The sequence below is a fragment of the Notolabrus celidotus genome, chromosome 17, assembly GCF_009762535.1.
Source record: "Notolabrus celidotus isolate fNotCel1 chromosome 17, fNotCel1.pri, whole genome shotgun sequence".
NCBI classification, from domain to species: domain Eukaryota; kingdom Metazoa; phylum Chordata; class Actinopteri; order Labriformes; family Labridae; genus Notolabrus; species Notolabrus celidotus.
In genome coordinates this window covers 19601494-19621247 of record NC_048288.1, presented here as the reverse complement: position 1 = coordinate 19621247, position 19754 = coordinate 19601494, and the positions used below count along the sequence as shown (strand labels likewise).

The 19754-nt window shown below is 39.4% G+C and overlaps 1 long non-coding RNA gene across 3 annotated transcripts in view; it reads right to left on the bottom strand.

The window, feature by feature from the left end:
* LOC117828691 overlaps positions 1 to 19754 on the bottom strand; it is a 72172-nt gene that overhangs the window by 10017 nt on the left and 42401 nt on the right. For all 3 annotated transcript variants that reach the window (XR_004634480.1, XR_004634481.1, XR_004634479.1), the window contains exon 3: positions 9472 to 9570. This is a non-coding gene — a long non-coding RNA (uncharacterized LOC117828691). The remainder of the gene's footprint in view (positions 1 to 9471; positions 9571 to 19754) is intronic.

Below are 19754 nucleotides of genomic sequence, written 5' to 3'. Positions count from 1 at the left end.
AGTAGCAAACTTTGGAATAAAACCTTGAAAATAGAAAATGTAATGAGTTTTCTGCCTTTCTTTGTTGTCAGATGACTCCTAAATTTAGAGTTAGTGAACAGTTAATTATCAAAAGCATCGGTAGCAGCAGGTTCATTCATAAAGGCACAGGAAATACAGCCCCATGCTCATATAGGTAGGGTCATTTTCTGCAGACCAGCTAAATGAAGCCACATTGAATCACTTTGAGGGACAGTGGGGGTCGTGAGTCATTGACACCTTTATTTTGGGGGTCACAGTAGCACATAGTAGCACATAAGTTAGTGTTCTGACTCAGGAGTGCAAGCATATCAACCTCAAAGTTAGCCATTATTAGCCAACACAAGCTAGCTGCTAAATCAAACCATTTTTTTTTAACAGTGCCTGTGTTGCTTAGCTGTGTTTTATTACTAGATGGTTTTATTTTATGTTTAAGAAGTAGACATAGTCTTGATTTTAAGGGAGAGTCAAAAGGAATAGTTGTTGCAATCAAAGCCACCTTCAAGCTCACACGAGAGAAAGTAAGTCAGGTCTGAGCTGCTTTATGGGTCATCTCAGTAAATGACCCCTGCTAAGTCAATCAAACGACTCCGGAGAGGACAGCAGCTCTCAACACACAAGATTAGGTCTGCTGACCCACACTGCCTGGGCTACTTATGTAAACACACCATAACAAGCTTGTTGTTTAAAACCCATACACAGCCTACAACCTGGCTGTGGTGAATTACCTTGCTGTTGCAGAGTGCTCCTTCGTACCGTATGACCCTGAATTATAAGCAGGATTTTGATCTTGCTAAGACATGCGTGTCTTAACGTTTGCATTTAGCAGCTCTCCCTCCTGCTGGGACTGAGGCATCTTAATTCAGGATGTGGATCTCAGTCAGCAGGTGAATGCTGGTCTAATCAGCCAACCATATGTCCTCCTATCCCCTGGCTGATTAAGGTTTCCTCTCTCCCCCTCACTGATTGCTGTATGCTTTGATAAATCATATTCCCTGTGAAAAATGTTAATCATATGCTAATGCAGGTTCCAAACTTCTGTCCACACGGATAGAGGCTTCCAGCTCTTACGACCCTGGAGCTGAACTCCGTCCCATGTTGGAGGAAAAAAATAGAAATGGCTGTCAATTCTGAATGAGCCCAATCCATCTTTTCCCTGTTTGTTTTCAGAAATCTGTTGCCCTTGCCCTCCCACATGGCCCATCTGTGTAGCAGGGTTAGTCACAGGAACTCAATGCCGCTCCCTCAATCCCCTTCTATCTCTTTGTGGGTCAGAGAGGCACTTTCACTGTGCTCATCGGGAGGAAGAGCAGAATCAGTCACCAGATCTCGGTCAGATCGCAGACACAATAAAAAAACAGCATCCCTGTATAATACCCCTCTCAACACACACTCATATAGCTTGTTTTAGATTCTGGTTTATATACACTAACCCCTGCTGTGGAACCAGGCAGTGAATTTAGGTCATGACCGTATACCTTGTTATCATGTGATTTTATACCACAGCAAGCGAATAAACTGCAGCGGCGCCTTAATGCAGCTAAAGCCCCAATGAAACCAGCCACCGTGCAGGAAGAGTTCATCCCCTTTCAGCAGCTGATGAACATCTGTTCAGCATTAGTGGTTACTGCTTTGTGGTCTGTGGTCCTGTGTGCGCGCAGTGCAGGGCCTCACAGATAAAATCCTCAGGTGCAGTCTATTTGGAGGCAAATACGGAGGAAGAAAAAAACAAGATCAAATTTCCTGTTTTCCTCATAAGCAATCAAAAAGCAATGAATGAAGCCTATCACAGGCTTCAAAGTTAAAGGCAGGGGTTAAATACTTGAGTCTGTGTCTTCAGAAAGGTAACGGGCAACAGAGTCACTTTAGAGTCAAGCTAGCTGTTAGTTTAATCATGGGTAGGTAAAGAATAATAAATAGTTTACATGTTTCAAATCAGCCACTGTGTGTTGATCAATTATTCTCTATTTTCAGGTTACTAAAACGTTTAAATAATTCTAATCTATCAGGATTAACACCATTTTTCATCCTAGCTAAAACGGATGATAGTATTTTTTTGTCAAAGTATTTTACATTAGCCAGTTGGTTCAGCTCTTTAATTCATGTCTCACCATCATTGTGTTATCCAGCCAGCTAAGTGAAAGTGACTGTTGTAATCATGCTGGTGCACCACATAGCTTTACAATCTAAGTTACCTCTTAATCTGCAGATATGTTCATGCTAACTCGGTTTGCTAACATGTCTTCAAGATTTCTCCAGAGCTGCAATAAAGAGCCAATCCTTTTCCATCAAATCCAAATGAGAGTATTCATTTTGTTTGTTAATGGGGGAAACTTTTGCTTTCACTTGACAAGGAAATAAGGAGAGCGATGACCAAGAGGCAACCTCCGGTCTGAAAATATGAGTCCAAATGTGGAAGTGCTAAAAACTGCAGTTCATCGAGGATCCCCGCTAAAGGCTGGCTCTGGAAGTACCGGAAACCACATACACACCAATTACAAAAAGACGATCTTTACAGCAGAAATAAACATGTTTACAGCCTGGTACAAAAGACAAGTGTAGTCTGGATACCTCATTTCTCGACATCAGCAATATGGCTGCCGCCGCCGACTGGCCTCAAAACAGAGCTTCAGAAACAGATGGGTGATGTCACGGATACTACTTGCTCTTCCGATTGGCTCATTCTGAAAGTACCACGAATAAATACCGAACTGGGTCGATCAGCATTTTCCATTGATGCCCCTAAATCATGGAATACCCTCCAACAGACTTTGAAGCTGACATCCATTCCATCTTTTGCAGAGTTTAAGACTTTGATCTCTGACCACTGTTTCAAACTGCATCTGTTTTAATTAATCTATTATTTTGTGTATGTTTGTGTTTGTTTGTTTGTTTGTTGTTTCTAATGTGCCTGTGATCTCGACGACATTGGAAATGAGGGAAACCTCAATGTCTTTTTGGGAATATATAAAGGTTTTGGATTGAATTTTATACAGTCTATGGTGTGACATGCATCAAAGAAAGAAGACTGGGAGTGCAACCAGCAGCCACTGCGTCGATATGGCGCGAGAGCTTTGACAGCGATGCTACACCAGCGTAAAAGTGACTGTTTATGCACTGTGTTATAATGCCTCCTCCAGTCTTCCAACCAATCAAAGCACTTTTACATTACATGCCACATTCACCCACTCACACCACATTTAAACACTGTTGACAGAGGCTGCCATGTAAAGCGCCAATCAGTATTAACTGATCCCATTCACACACTGCTGGCACAGCCACCGGTGACAGTTGGGGTTGAGTGTTTTGCCCAAGGACGCTTGTGCATGCCGACAGCAGGGCCTGGGATTGAACCCTCAACCTTCCAATTGAGAGACAACAGACTCTACAACTGAGCCACAGCCATCTCCACACACTCAAAACTTTTGGCCATAATAACTAGGGATGCACCGAAAATTCGGCCACCGAAAATTAAAGACTTTTATCACCGAAACAACGTGACCGTAGCAGAATTTTGTGATGACGCAAGCAAAAACCGCAGCCAGTACGCTCTTCAGGGCCAACATGTCTGCATCTGTTATTCCTTTAATGCAGCACTAAAGCGTCTTCTAAGCAAACAGGTGGAGACGGACCACGGAGTGAAAACAATGAAAAGTACACTCTTAGAGTCTGTCAGCACACGTTTCACTGAGCTCTATTCGGATCCTCTGCACTTCATCGTGACTGTACTTGATCCGCGTTATAAAGATCATTACTTGGATGTGGGAATAAAGCAGCGCGCACAAGAAATGATACAGGCCGTGATGGATGCGTAGAACCCGCTTGGAGATGGAGAAACGCACAGCGCAGGAAGGAGAACAGAGCGCAGAAAAAAGGACTCGTCTCTCTGAACCAGATGAGGGGCATGCACCCTCGTTGTCTGATATGTTCAATGAGATCCTTGATTTTAGCGAGGTTAGTACACAGTCAGAGCCATAAATGCAATGGTAGGGGAGACCAGGGACAGTTGTAACATTTTGACATTTCTGTCTATAACTTTGAGCTCTTTTAACCCAGTGTGTTCAAACTGCTATACAAACTAGCTGCAACTAAACTGAGCATGTGCAGAGTGAATCAGGTGATTCCTAATTTGTTCCTGATTGGAGGAAGTGCAAGTGTTACAACAGACCCGTGTTACAACTGTCCGAGGTCTCCCTCCTAATAATAGGCATAATAATTTCTTTCGGTGTTTCGGTTTTCTGCCTTGGTTTCCTTATTTTCAGTTTTCGGTTTCAGCCAAGAATTTTCATTTCGGTGCATCCCTAATAATAAGTGAATTTCTTGTATTTGATTACAGCTCCTGTGAATACATTTCAGGTTGTGTTGATTTTGGCGACCCCTGTGGACACAGCATGGATTCACCCCTGTACTGATTTTGTCCCGTATGTGTAACTAGTGTTTTATGATAATACAAAAAAAGTAACACAATGAGTCAATGAGTATATGATCTCAATTAATCAGCAGCATTATACAAAATGGATTGTAGTTCACACTATGTTCAAATGGCTAATAATTAGCTTCTAAACAACTGAGGACCACTGCAGTTTAGTACGATGGCTGGAGGGAAATTAAAATGCATGTCTGAAGGAATGTCAGACTGCGTACCTTGATAACAACAAGGATTGGATAGGGTGATATAGGCTAGATAATTACTGTCATTCATCAAACACACATCAAATAAAAAATAACATAAAAACTGAACAAAATACTGTTTTTGTTGAGACTAAATCTTATTGTTGATTTCATGATAAGGTTGTTTCGACAAATGCTTATCCAAATGTCAAGAAAAATACAAATCTAGCTTCTTATTTGGTGGTCCTTTTTTTCAATCACATTTGTTGTCACCAGGCAGAGGTATTTTTTCCTTAGTGTGTGTGTGTGTGTGTGTGTGTGTGTGTGTGTGTGTGTGTCTGTGTGTGTGTCTGCGTGCGAGCGTGCGTTTGTGTGTGTGTGTGTTTGTGTGTGTGTGTGTGTGTGTGTGTGTGTGTGTGTGTGTGTGTGTGTGTGTGTGTGTCCAGTGGTGTTGGTGCACATTCTTGTGCATGTATGGCTGTGTGATTCACACATTCCACAAGCTTAAAGAGAGGTCGTGATGAGCATATTTCTGCAATCGTGTGGCACCGCTTTGTTTACATACCAGACGTGCTCCAGGGAGACAGAGAGACGGACACAATGAGCTAAAGCCTGGGCTGTCTGTACAACGCAGCATGCCCAAAGCACATCACAATTTATCAACGGGTTCCATGGAGACAGAGCTCTTTTAGGTCAAAGCAATAGAAAATCTGGAAGCAATTTTTTTACTCCTTTTTTGGGGATATTCTTTGTTGTAAGAGACACTTTTTCTTTCTTTAAATCTGATAAAAGCCAGTTGTGGCTCATCAAATAATCAACTTATAGAAAAGCCGCTTCTTTTCACATGATAGGATTAATGGAAAAGGTGGAATGGCCTTTGGTGGAGACGGCTGACCTTTCCCCTGGAGCCTGACCTTCGACCCCGCTCTCTGTGATCAGCTAATTGGGAAGGAGAGAGTCAGAGGAGCCTAAAAGCTCTCTGCTAGGAGTCATGCTGGCGGGACCGGGACAAGCCCGCTGGGGAAAGAGCTGCTCTACTTGAGGAGAAGGGGTTTGAATGATGCCTTTGTGTTGAGGCCAGTCTCAAAACAGCCATAGGAACACCAGTCATTACACACACACACATACTCACACACACATAAACAACAGCCACAGACATGAGAACACCTGAGGCAGGTGTGGTGCCACAGACTGCACATGATGAGTCAATAAATCACACGGCCGATAGAGTTTTAAACAGAACAGTCATCAGCATTCAGACAGTCTGTGCGGATTTATGAACCACAAGATTGCAATACCTTTCACAAGCAGTTATCTTATGAATAATACACGCAGACCATATTTGATGAGCCTATCTACAGGCGCCCATAAACTGATTTTATTTGCAGCGCTGGGGTTGGTCTGTAGTGCCCGCTCTTCATAAAAATGGGATCTCACTTCTGCTGCTTCAATGAGGTAACGGCACCATTTGGGTAATGACACAATAATATTTTACATCAGCTCAGGGAGGCCTGATTTACTGCAGCAATGCTGGGAGAATTCTTATGCAATCAAAGCGTTGTTTCACCTCCCACAGTTTAACTTGAAAGACGATTATGAAATCAGGAGGCTGAGCTCTTGATGTGGAGAACAGAGAACAGTATGAAGGGGACCAACAACTATGTCCTTCGCACCTTTAATTTATGTTATTCTATTAATAACTCAGAGACTTGTTTCTTTTTTCTGCTACACTGAAGTATTGACATCAGTATTGTTTAAAGTGTCAAATATCAATGTTAATTTTCAGTAAAGGTTACCATAGCTCCAATAGTGGTTGCATCTTGAAATAAACAGCATATCAAACAAATATCACTCTAGAACCTAAAGGTTATGATTTGTAACTTTTCAGCCTTGAGTTTGATCATGATGGACAAGACCTGAGCTTCACCTGTGCCTCGAGTCTCTGTTTGATATTTAAAACAAATTGTATTCAGGCTTTTTTCCAAATCTGCCATAGAAATAGCAAAGTTATAAGTTTGCATATTTAGGTTCCACATCAAGAGATGCTACATTCTTTTCCAGGATGGTACATGAATACAACAATAATATACAATATTCTATGGAGGTGAAATGATGATTCTGGCTTGTAACTTTTTGGGAGAGTAGATACGTCCAAACCAAATCCAAAAAAGCAAAAATGTTGCTTCTAAAGCAAAAATCATGAAAACAATTATATTCTGTATCCAATGCAAAAAATGTTTAAAAAAAATGCAAAAAATCGTAAAGAGTACAAATTTAGCTTCTGATGCAATTTTTGTGGAAAAAGTACATTTTTTTGCTTCTGATGCGACAAATATTAAAAAAGTAAAAAAATTACAATATTGTATTTTTATATTTTGTTTTGATTGTATTGGTTATTTTATTGTCATTATGACATTTTTCAGTTAATGTACATACAAAATATGGGAAAAAATGCAATGTACTTGACAGAAAAGTGGTCTATAAAGATTAAATCCACCACAATGAAGTAATAATATATATATATACATATATAATCATTTATTTTTTAAAGTTGTTGAAAAATAAAGCCAATACAGCAGCCCAAAAAAGCTGTAGTTCCTCAAGTGTCCACTTGAGGCTGGCCACAAAAGACAACAAATCCCCCTCACAGCCCATATTATACATGACTCTCAATTTTACACCGGACTGAAATATGTGTACAATGTGGTACAAATGTATTTTTGTTTTTTGTATGTCATTTACTTATGAGTAAAATATTTACGTAGGTGATTTTTTCCCATACTCATTCATTTTGACTGTATCACGGCAAAGAGTTATTTGTAATTTGGGATTAGCTGATTTGACTGACAGGTTGATGTGTTGTAGCTGTTTACCAAGCAGCAAGTTAAGGACAGTAAACATTTCCACTAAAGTCACTGCCATTTTGGGCTTCATCAAAACCAATGGGTGATGTCACTGAAACTATATTTTTTACTAAGATGACTGAAAAGGTCACATGTTACAGAGAACTCAATACTGATGTACTGAACCCCATACTAGACCCAACATACTAACATATTTAGCCAGATACATATCATAAAGATATAAGTACTTTATCTATTTGAACTCTTACCATGATGTTTTCATGAACAGGACTGACTCCTTTTTAAATTATTTTTTAATTGCATTCTGCCTTAATCAGACACAACAGTTGAAGAGAGACAGGAAATGTGGGAGTAGAGAGTGGGGGATGACATGCAGCAGAGGCTTGTGGCCAGGAGTATAGCGAGACTAGAGTCTCTGTACATGGGGCGCACGCTTAAACCACTAGACTAGACCCACTGTCGCCCCCAAAACCATATGACATACTTATAATTCATGAACACAACCAAACAGAGTTGTGTCTGAACCTAACATTCCGGCGACCATTTCAGTGTTGTACCGTGTTATTAGGTGAGTATTTGAAGGAAAATAAAAATGCGTTTCTTTAGAACACATTCAAATGCAACAAATGAAGAGTTAATTTGCAAAAACAGTTAACTCACTTTTGAAAAATTTAAAAATGTTTCAAAAAACATATTTTTTCTAATACTAACTTTTGGTATGATCAATCAACTTAGGTTGAGTGGTTTTGACTAAGTCAAAATGACTTTAGTAATCAGAGATATTTTGAAAATGTAACTTTATTAGGAATCTATATCAAAAAGAAATATGTTACCTCAAACATGTTGAATAAATTAGAGGGACACAATCATTTCCACCATCAATCTCTTCGTTATGGGTCAGATTCAAGTGAAACTGTTGAGCTCAATGAAATTTTGTAACATTTTCATTGTATTTAAAAACTGTTCACATCTTTAAAGAATATATAAATGTTTTTTGAAAATGTATAAAAACGGAGTTATCTGTGAAAATGAACTCTTCAAATATAAAAAGAGGAGCCTAGACTTGTTACTATGGTGACTCAGCCACCTGAGTTTATTTTATCCTGTAAGTTAAAACATCATGAAATGCAACAGTGTTGTGCAATTAGACCTTTACCTATTCTCTATGCAACTTAACAAAACGGCCTGAATGCAAAATAAGACTGTAGAATACAATAATTTTAAGGTTGTGTTATTTGTGGACAGGTTGTAAGACCATGTGTAAACGTACTGATAGGAGTATAAGCAAGCAGAGGAAAGCTCAATAAATCAATGATTAACCTTTTAAGATTTGGCTTCAGGTGGTGTTTCAATATGAATTTACAACTTCTATTTTTAGAGTTATGGATTTTTTTTTCTCCATTTGATTTTAATTTATAGGACACCAATCAATGAAAATGGTTCAAATGTAACACAACAATAAGTACTTGATTCAAGGACATATGAAGAGGAGCTTTAGGGGTTATTCAGATACTGAGTCTTTGTAAAAAAGCGCTTCTAAGTTTGTGGTAGTAACACTTGTCACTGGGCGACACATATATTATGTGAGAGGAAAGCCGGTCTTCAATGGAAAAACAATCTGTCTTCCGTGCGTCATATTCAGCAACATGCAAATGTGCTTGATCTGTCCCTTTTGCTTTCATCAGCAAACACAGCAATCTGAGAGTAGTGGGGCCTTGACAACATGTACACACAAACCCACACAGACACACTTACACACACATGCTGCTGATGAAAATCTGTGTGTATTTAAGATAAACTAGCAGAAAAAAAAAAAGGCTCTGAATCACTTGTAAGTAAAGCAGCAAGCAGGCTGTTACAGGGCTGCTTTCGACATTCATTAACTAGACAACCCTGATCTGAGTGTGCATGGCGTAGCAAAGTGAAGTGTGTAGATGCAGGCTGAAGAGTGTGTGTGCCAGTGTGTGTGCTTTCCTACGTCACTCTCAGCTGCAGCCTGATACCACTGGCCTGCTGTGACCTCTGAGCTCCAGACACGTAACAATCTGCTCGACTTGCTGCCATGTGCAGCGGTGACCTGCATCAGGGACACAAACACAAACACAGAACATTGCTCACTGCAGGTCTCTCGGTTGACATCATTGTTTACTACTGCTGTCTGATACTAAATGGCTATGTCTGCTTCAATGTAAGAGGGATTATTTTTGATGAATCACTGGACTCACTGTGGTTTTGTTTCATTTAATGAGAGCTTTTGCAGTCCTGTAGACTAAATCTAAGGTGTTTTCTTAGTGGTTGAGATGTTCCTATAAAAACATCATGTTTTTGGTCAAGCAAAGGAACATCTGACTCAGACATTAAACGCCCACCAGGAAAAATCTGAGAGCTGATTGGTTGAACAGCAGCTGAAAAAACTTCCATCTCTTTTCCTTGTCTCTTGATACAAATAGAAACACTTGGAAACTAAACAAACACAATAACACTGTTCAATCAAACACACTTTGATGCTAAGGCACACATATATAGAATTACAAAAAATGAAATAGAAACAAAAACAAACTGTTATTTATGGCCAGTATTAGTATTTTGTATGTTGTAGAGCTGTGTAATTGGAGCTGTGTTTACAACATTTCATTTAGCATACTTACAGTTACAGCTATTTTTAGCAGTGTGGCTCTGGGAATGATAATGTCAGGCCACCGCTTCTTTCCATACTAAAATAGCTCAACAACTACTAAAAGAATTGTTATGAAACTTTGTGCAGATATTTATAGATTCCAGAGGAACAACTGTGGAGATCCCCAAAATCTCCTTTGGTTTCAACGAGGAAGAACAATTTGTCCTGACAAGCGTTCAATAGCTCAACCAGAAGACGGTGAAGACAACCTTTAAAGCTGCTGTTAGTAGGAATGGTGTCAAATATGTTCCTTTTTTTTCTGCTGGGTTTGGAGAAAAGGTCATAATGCCCATAGGTACTCAGTAATTTGAGACTTTCACGAAATCTCTGTGTTTTCCAATTCCTATGTTTAAAGCAATGTTATTATTCCCCTTGTTCCCATTATGACAGACCAATCATAGGTAATCTCTAATCCTCCGTCCTGATTGGTCGAGTGGCGGTCCCACTATGTCGCCCTGATTAGCTGGGAAGCCACTACTTTCTCATAGAACGTGCACAACAATCTTTTGTGGATGGGGTTACGGGAGCAGAGAGGGGAGGGGTAGTGTTGACATTTGAAATCTCTCTCCGAACTGATGTTTACATCACGACTACCAACAGCAGCTTTAAGGCCGTCATATATTGGGATATTGCATTTGGTGAATTTAAAAAAAGTTGGTGACCTCCTAACTTTTCATCTAGTGCTGTCATATTTTTTGACGACCAAATACATGAAAACCCAAAGGCCTTCTTGAAAACTGTAGCAGTAATTTGTGTTTATTGTGTTTAACATGCTATAGCCAGTTGGAGAACATGGTTGTTTCTTTAATGTACTTTTTAATGTGTGCTCTTGTGGTTTGTAAATTGTCTTTAAGTATTTTGCAATCCCCTAAATAAATAAAATGTATTATTATTATTATTATTATTATTATTATTATTATTATTATTATTATTATTATTATTATTATTATCATTACATCTATTATTGTTGGTATTATTGTTTCTTGTAACATTTATTTATATGTCTTTGGTATTTTGATGACCCACACTTCGATGACAGTAGAGGTTGAGTGGGGGTGATTTTTTGGTTATCTTTGTGTTCTTTGTGCATTCTTGAGTCTGGAACAGTAATAAGGTGTTTTATTGGGCCGATTTCATTATTTCTTGGTAATATCTTTTCGGTTATAGGATAGGATAGGATAGGCACTTTATTGTCATCGCAAAGAGATACAACAAAACTTCGTTTGGCAGCATTTCCATACAGCAGTTTTCAATCTATCAATAAATAAATACAATTTAAAAAGGTATAACAAATAAAAATGTACCTATATAAAGATATAAATATGTGCATACGTCGCTTTAAGTAAGTAAGTGCAGTGCGCTGTCAGCAAAAGTGGCTAGAGTCAATAAAAACTGTTTTTTGGGTGTAGGGCTGGGTCACGTGTTCTGCAGTATGTCCACTGCTTTGGGGAAGAAGCTGTTCTTAAATATGGTTATTATATGGTTCGAGTTGGTTTTATAACCGACTGTTTTTTAGTTTGACCATTTTTTGCATTGTTTTTCTTTGTGCAGTCTACAATGACCACAGAGACTTGTATTTTGACTGACTGTTCCATTTATGTATTTGTTTATCTCCGGCTCCTATGTTGTTATGCTGTTGATCGTGATTTATCCCTTTTTGTTATTTCCTGTTAACTCAAGTTGTTCCTTTGTATAATTTTTTGTTCTTTTGTAAGGTTGTTTTTTTCTGTGGTTTCGCACCTGCCGATTTACGCATATAAAGGAGACCCACCCACCTTGTTGGTGAGACGCTGATGAAAGCTTAGTGCTGAAACGCGTTCGTTTCTTTGAGCTGCTGTCTATTTATACTATCAACGTTTTGAACTTATTGCGAGTGCTGACATTTTTTCAACTTACATGTATTATCGGCCTGTTAGCATTGTCACTGTAAGCATACTGGCATGCTGGTGTTAGCATGTAGCTGAAAACAGCCTAAAACCTTTTTATAACATGAACGGACATTTTCTAGATAATTTGAAGACATGCAGGCTCTGAAATTTTTAAGAACTTGCCTCTCTTCACAGTTTGAGATTTTCCCTATCGGACAAACTCTCTTAACTCCAAATACTCCATTTGGTTAAAATGACAGGTTGTGGGGCTAGCTAGCTAGTGCGTGCAGTAGGAGTAGGAGTTGAACTCTTCTGCTGTTACTGCACCATGTACAAGGATGTTTCCACATCTGCAATTGTTTCTATCATTTTGTACATTTGCACAGTGATCTGTACTCTTTGTAACATGTTAACAGTACGTAGTGGAATTAAACTTCAAAGTGCTGAACAAAACAAACAGGATGAGTGGAAACAATCATAAGTGACAAAAACACTTCGATAAAGTTTGAAAATTGCACAAACCAAAGATGTTTTTTTTTTCTTCCATTGAGTCTTCAGAACAGCACATTCAAGCACACGGAGAACTGATGACAGAAGCAGGAAGGTGGCCAGCACTTGCTGAGCCTACACGGCTACGGAGGAGGCATGTGCTGAGACTGACTCACAGTGTAGCCAGAAATCATCAAGTCATGAATCCGTCTGTGTTTGGGCGTACAGAGGCACATATGAGTCATGACAGTGAGAGAGAGGGAGGGAGGGAGGGAGGGAGAGATAGAGTTGCAGAGACAGAGGACATGTAGTCTCAGGTCAGGCGTGCATTAGTTCCACACAGTCAGTCATGGCGACAGTCGGATTGTCAGCAGCTCTGAACTTGAAATAAACCCTATGATGAGCAGCAGCCGCACTGGGGTGACACAGTTTTACTGTCTTTGTAGTAAAACACACAGAGTCCTCCCACTCCTTCACACTGTTTCTCATCTGAAATAAATTCTTAAGATCTCTTGGATAATGTCAAACTGGGCAGAAATACTGCCTCTGAAAAAACCCTGCTTGATCTTTGTCCTATTTTTGGCAAGACTCTGAGTCTCCCTGGTCAATCTGTGTCAAGGCTTTTTCCTAGACTAAGCCACTAGCAGAGAGCAGAAAAACCTTGTACAATCCCCTAAAAATATTTGTCAGTGCGTACTCTATCACCATGGCGACTGACACTAGCCAGGCAGTGTTGTGCAACTCTCCGCTGATAGGGTGAAGGGGAAGGCTACTGTAGGTGAGGGAAGGAGACTATTTGTGTGTTATTATCCACCTCATGGTCCCACCTGGTGCCTTTGAGATTGAAATGGATTGGTTCTTTAAAAAAACAAAACATTTATAACTTCTCTCTTTCTCTTTTTAAATGTATCCACCTTGTGCTTTTATCTCTCTATTTTGATTTTGTCTCTATTTTATTGAACTGACTTTTTTGTCCTCCAATTACATTTACTGCATTGTCCTCTACTTTTATCATCACACTTTCTCACATTATAAAAAAGACAAATTGAATGAAAAAAGAAAAGAAGGAGGAAATTGAGGAGGAGACAGAGGCAGAAAAGAAATTAAGGTATGAAGAAGATAATGATGAAAATAAAAAAAAGAGAAAAAGAAGAAGAAAAATAGAAGAAGGAAAAGAAGAAGAAAATGAAGTGGAAGGAAAGTCAAAGCAAAAGAAGAAGTGGAAGGGAAGGGAAATAAGAAGATGAAGAAGTGGATTGGAGGGCAAAGAAGACCAAGAATAAGTGGAAGGGTAGTCGAAGAAGAAGACGAATTGGAAGGGCGGAGTAAGAAGAAGTAGTGGAAGGGCGGAGTAAGAAGAAGTTAAAGGTTGGGTGAAGAAGAAAAAGAAGTTGAAGAGTGGGTGAGGAAGAAGAAATGGAAGGGTGGTTGAAGAAGAAGAAGTGGAAAGGTGGGCAAAGAAGAAGAAGTGGAAGGTAGGGTGGAGAAGAAGAAGAAGTGGAAGGGTGGGTGGAGAAGAAGAAGAAGAAGAAGTGGAAGGGTGGGTGGAGAAGAAGAAGAAGAAGAAGTGGAAGGGTGGGTGGAGAAGAAGAAGTAGTGGAAGGGTGGGTGGAGAAGAAGTAGTGGAAGGGTGGGTGGAGAAGAAGAAGTGGAAGGATTGGGTGAGGAAGAAGAAGTGCAAGGGTGGGTGAAAAGAAGTTAAGGGCGTGGGAAGAAGTAGAAGAAGAAGTGGAAGGTTGGATGGAGAAGAAGAAGAAGAAGAAGAAGAAGAAGAAGAAGAAGAAGAAGAAGAAGAAGAAGAAGAAGAAGAAGAAGAAGAAGAAGAAGAAGAAGAAGAAGAAGAAGAAGAAGAAGAAGAAGAAGAAGAAGAAGAAGAAGAAGAAGAAGAAGAAGAAGTATAATAAGAAGTAGAAGAATAAGAAGAATAAGAAGAAGAAGAAGAAGAAGAAGAAGAAGAAGAAGAAGAAGAAGAAGAAGAAGAAGAAGAAGAAGAAGAAAGGAGGAAGAAGAGAGGAGGAAGAAGAGCAGACAAAGAAGAAGAAGAAGAAGAAGAAGAAGAAGAAGAAGAAGAAGATCAAGAAAACAGTAAAAAAGAACAATGGGAACAAGAAGTAAGGAGAAGGAGAAAAATAAGTAGACAGAAAGACAATTAAGAAGAAGCAGAAGAAAGCAGAACAGGGAAAACATGGAAGCAGAATAACAATACAAAAAGAATAACGAGTTAACTTCTTTTCTCCAAGAAGAAGTAAAAAAAAAGAGGAACTTGGAGTGACAACAAAAGAACAAGTTGGAGAAAAACAAGAAGTTGATGAGGATGAAGAATAAGAACAAGAAGACAAAGAGGAAGAGAGAGGGTTAATCTGTTTCAAACTTCAATATTTAACAACTCCACGTCTCAGATTATGTGACCTGACTTGATTTCCAGCTTTTTCTGGGCGATGAGATGGTCAGGCTTTGTTTTGGAGTCAGAGTTATGTTTTGGTTACAGGAGTTTTCCCCCACGTTGTCATGGTAACCAGCAGAAAAAGTACTGTTGGCAGGATGATAGTAACACAGCGAGGGGCGTCATGCTTTTTGTTCGGCAGATGCAGCCCTCTGTTCCTGAGAAACCCCTAGGTGGTGAAGAGTGAGAATTGTATCCCGAGAGGGCTATCAGGTTTCAGAGCAAAAACAAGCGGACCGGGCGAACGCAAACAGAATCCCTCACCGCTAAACCTTTCATTTACTAAAGGGCTCTGCAGCTGGAGGCTTGTTTTCTTGTCTGAGGAGAAGTAATAGAACACTGGGGCAAAAAAATTGAAGGATAGTTTTAGGAAATATGATTCCCTTTTCTAGCTTCTGGGAAAGATAAAGTTCAAACACTAAAACCATGAAAGACTTTTTAAAAAACATTTGAGGATTGTCTACAATCTTTACGGTAAACATCCAGTGGTTGGAGAAGTTGGCTCACGTCTATTTTGGTGTCTTGTTTTGTCATCCACAGCATCTGTATGTGAGTCATCAAGTCCGAGCCACATCAACAAACACTAACTTATGCTCTGCTGTCTGTGGGGGTTGAAAGCCCAATGAGCTGGCATTGATATAAAAGGCATCTCCTCCTATGAATAGACTCACCCTGAGGCCTTGGTGATGACATAAGTACCTCAAATGTACCACAGTAGTGCTTGTTTCCTTTTTTAACTTCACTTTATTTACTCATTACCACATATGGGGAATGTTTTCATAGCAATCAGCTCAGTCTCTAATATCGCAGCTCTAGTTCAGGGTGATGAGTCACTTGTTTTGGGGTGTTATTGTGGTAGCATCAAAAGTGTGACGTCAGAGATGATGATGCACGTTCTACGTAACAGCCTGGAGGTTGAATTACTAACACTTCAGCTCCTCCTGAAGCACCTGTTTGTAACATTTCCTCTGTTTTAATCAGATGTAGTCCCTTGATTGCAATAACCAAAGCTTTCATTGTCAAAGTTTGTAAATGCATGCATGAGTCCCTTCTCTAATTAGCTTGAAAATAACAAGGCTTCCTGACAGCCTTCATTCATAATTGTGCACATTCTCTGTCGAGTATGACTCATGTGATCTACCAAGGGGGGGGGGGTGGAGAAAGAAGAGCACCTCGTCATCCATCATCCATTGAGAGGCTGATCTCATCCTGAGTCATAATATTAGTGCCTTGACACGTTAAAGCTCATCTTCAGGTCATAAATCCTACTTTCACTGTCGTCCTTTTCTCCTCACTGTGTGTGGCCGTCACAGGTGTTCTGCAAGTTATGAGACAGTGTCAAGTCGAGACCAAGCGGCAACCTCCGGTCTAAAAACATGAGTAACTGCAGTTCATCGAGGATCCACTTGAGGCTGGCTCCGGAAGTACCGGATACCACATACACACCAATTTAAAAAAGATGATCTTTACAGCAGAAATAAACATGTTTACAGCCTGTTACAAAAGACCAGTGTAGTCTGGATAGCTAGTTTCTTGATCGGCACACACTGTACAGGGGGTGAATTTTTTTCTAACGTGGCAATTTCGAAGATATTGAGATTACGAGTCTTCCAATGAGAGGCACAGCTGACGTGATTGACAGGCGGGAACACTGTAGCTGTTGGCGAGGAGGCTCAAAGCCCGCCTCTTTACGTCACAATCACTCGACAGCAGCAATATGACTGCCACCGACGATTGGCCTCAAAACAGCACTTCAGAAACAGATGGGTGACGTCACGGATACTACGTCCATATTTTATACAGTCTATGGTCGAGACTCAAAATCACACTGGAGGACATAGAATAGGTCGAGTTGAATACAACTGTTGTCCAAGTAAAGGATAATGTTGAGTGAGCAGGATGCAAATTAGAACCCCAACAGGGTGAGCAGGTCTCAACATAAGGCAGAGGAGTCTTGTCCTACCCTGAAGGGATTCTAATTTGCATCCTGCCCACTATACACTGCCCTTTTCTGCCCCACCATTAAGCCTGTATGGCATTTACATTAGCGGCAAGAGGTGACAGTCTTGTTTGAGCAGGCAATGTGGAAGGGGCTTTAGTTAACCGGTGAAGAGAGGGATCATTTTTACTATTTCTGGGAAACAAATATTGGAATTCAAAACAAAACAGCAAGTTATACAAGCCCACAAAACTTCTGGTTTAAAACCTAACCAGTCATCAGGCTCATGTTGCTTCTTTAAACATTAGACTCATCAGCATTGCCCAGTTCCTAGTTGTCATCAACAAACTTTAAGAGTTCAGTCATTATAAAAATACTTGCTTCATAAACTTCATGTTTTATTCACAAAGTCTGTTTCCGTTGCTCTTTCTTGCATTTTGCTTTTTAAAAATACACCAGCTTCTCTACTTCAGCCAAGATCCTCACACATTCAAAATAAAAATGAAAACAGGTGGAAGGAAAAAACCACCCAGAGACTCTTTCTGTCTCTCTTTGTAAAAATATTTTTACAACTGCTACCCTGTGGCAATATGAGACCTCTGGAACACAACAGTGTTATAAGAAAAGAGAAGTGAAAGCGATACTATGAGAGAGATAGTGCTTGTGGTTATTCAGAGGAAGATTCACAGAAACGACTTTTATTCCAATAACACACCAGGCAGCAACTTAGCTCTCAGCGGTTTTTTTTTTGTGCAGGCTAAAAAGTCTAAGAGTCTGAGGTTGTTGTGTCTTTCAGTGATATTTATCCGGCTTGTTTTGGCTCTTGCACAAACTGTTCTGTTGAACAGAGAGTCAGAATAAAACCATTCTCCTCTGAAATGAAGAAAGGGAAATAAAAATGTTGAGGCTTATTTACCCAGCTGTCACCTGCTTTACATACTCACACTAGTGTAGCAGCATTAGTTGAAATGTGTTCGATTTGATGTGTGAGTATTTAGCCTGTCAAACAGATTAGGTCCTGGTAAAGGTACACCACATTAGTCTGAAGTCAAGCTGCCTTGAGAGTTGAGTCAGACAACATTGTGTGATTTCAGTTTCACACAATGTCACATGACATCCACCCTCTTTTACATTTGTTAGTTTCTTTATTTTTGCTAGTGTCTCATAATGCCCATTTAATGGAATACGTTTCATTAGCCTTAACTCATTCAACAAAGCTTTCAAACCATGTTTCAAAAGTCTTAATGTATTTAATTGTTATTTTTGTTTAAGTTCATGCACATATTACGTGACATTATACCTAATCTACATTGTCAAATTTTAACATAGAGGGTAAGTTTCCTTCAGTGCAATACATACTTGAGATAAATGTTTACTCCAACGCAATAAACATTATCTCCTGCGCATTACAGATTTTTTTACTATGATATACATCATCCCCCATGCAATATACATTAAATACAGTGCATTACACAGTTTTTACTGTGAAATGCACACCACCTCCAATGCAGTCAAAATTATCTACAGTGAAACATAAGTGATTTAATGTGTAATTAACCTTATCTTCAGCGTAATATACATGTATTACTGTGCTATAGAAACTCTAGTGAAATATACACCAATCAAAATGCTCTACACATTTTTACTTTGTGATATACATACATTATCCCCCGTGCATTATACAATATCAACTGTGCAATACACATATTTTGCCATGTGATATACACTATTTCCTGTGTAATGTACATGATTTACAGGGTAATACACATTTTAACTGTGTGATATACATTATCTCCAATGCAATATACTGTACATTATCTTTTGTGCAATACAGAAGTTTTGTTGGTCGATACCATAGACTATATATATAATGGACAGCGTCGCTCCGCCTTTTCCCATTGTATGGTTTTAAAGCCAAATATCCCATTCAAGAATGCTGACATCTTGTACATTTTCTGCAGCCAGAGCCTGCATAGTAGGGATTTTGTGTGTTTCCACTGTAACAAGCTCCGCCCTACAGCGTACCGTCCCGAGGTCCTACGGAGTTTCTCTCTACGGCAGCTGTCAATCAAAGCAAACCCGGATGGAAAACCCCATTTTTTAACCTATGATAACTAACGAAAAATTAACTTTTCAGGAAAAAGAGACCTTGAACACAAACAGTTGAATAATAACTACATATCACCACAGCATACGGATGTGAGAAACGTTCATACGACGTGTAATTAATTTTTAAAGTTTGACCGCAGCCCCATTCAAATTAATAGGGGAGATGGAGTTTTTGACCTGTACTGCAGCCAGCCACTAGGGGGAGCAGTTTTTGTGGCAGCCTCACTTCGAGCCGAGCGAGATGACGTCCATTTTATATACAGTCTCGGGTCGATACACGTTATCTCCCTTGCAATGTTCTTATCTACAGTCCAAATATCGTGCAATATTCAATAAATATTTTAACTTGGATATAGACTGTCTACTGTGAAATACACTTTTTATTGTGTAATACGCTATTTTTGTTGTAATACACTATCTTTGTTGTAATACATTATCTACAGTGCAATACACATTTTAACTTTGTGATACACGGTACCTCCTGTGCAATAAACATTATCTACAGTGTAATATACATGTTCTACTGTGCACATAAAAAAATGTCATTGCACTGTAGATCATGTATATCACACAGTAAAGAGCGTATTATGCAGTAAAAATGTAAATGTATAATGCATGGTATATAATGTATACCACACAGTGAAAATCTATATTGCATTGTAGATAATGTATATTAAACAGGAGGTAAACATTTTCTCCCATGCAATAAACATTATCTTCTGTGCATGACACATTT